Genomic DNA, 972 nt, shown 5'->3' with positions numbered 1-972 from the left:
GGCCAAAGAGGAAAGTCAGAAAACCGACAACGAAAACTCACAGCCGCCAGCTGCACGCTATGATTGTCTGCCCAATGCAGGCAAGACGACTCACTTGTTGCCGACCCCTGAAAAGGAAATTGAGCGAGATTGAAAGAGATGGCATGAAAATGGGTTTCCTTCCGGTAAAATGACACGCAATTAAGTGTACAAATGGGTGCAACCGAAATTGAATTATATTTGCTTGCCTACATCAATAGGTCGTAAAACGAAATCTAACCTTTTGCGAAAAAATTAATTTAAGAAAAAATTAATATTGAATTCAGATAAGAATTGTAAAGTAGTAAATTGAATTCAAAAACAAAATTTGCAAATATTTTCCGTTCCAACTTGGAAGGCAAAAGTTGTTTAAAATCAAAAAGTCAAATTCTAAGAATTTCCCAAGGACATGCACAAAAAGTGTATCTATTTTTTACATGAAGTCCAAAAGCAACGAGAGCAAAATCTGTGCAAAGTTTCATTTGTCGCTTTGTTACATCCGTTAGTTTAACTTAACTGTAATATCAACACACACACATATATACACAAGCATAAATAAGTAACATAGATACATTATGTATGTGTGTACTGTGTGCTACACTTGACAATCTCTTTGCCTCAATTAGAAAAGTTTCAGTTTAACACAGTTGCGCTCCTGCGGCGATGGGATGCCGATGGGGTAAGCGTAGCACACGAAGTACACAAAGGACATTTCTATGGGTGAGACCTTACAGAATGTTGTCAAAGGATATGCGGAGCATTTCTGCAACTGTAGATAGCTTTAGCTGAAAATCTTACACATTCTCTATCTTCTTTTTTATGGCGACAGCATTTCAAAGGTTGCAAAGAATGTAAAAAAATTTTAAATTAAAATTCTACTTGCTCAGCAACGTTCTGGCAAGGATTTGCCAACTTTTGTACAAAATGAATACGACACGTATTCAGTACGTTTCG

The sequence above is a fragment of the Drosophila innubila genome, assembly GCF_004354385.1.
Source record: "Drosophila innubila isolate TH190305 chromosome 3L unlocalized genomic scaffold, UK_Dinn_1.0 0_D_3L, whole genome shotgun sequence".
Lineage (NCBI taxonomy): Eukaryota > Metazoa > Arthropoda > Insecta > Diptera > Drosophilidae > Drosophila > Drosophila innubila.
The sequence above is the reverse complement of the archived record's forward strand: the minus strand, read 5'-3'. Positions refer to the sequence as shown.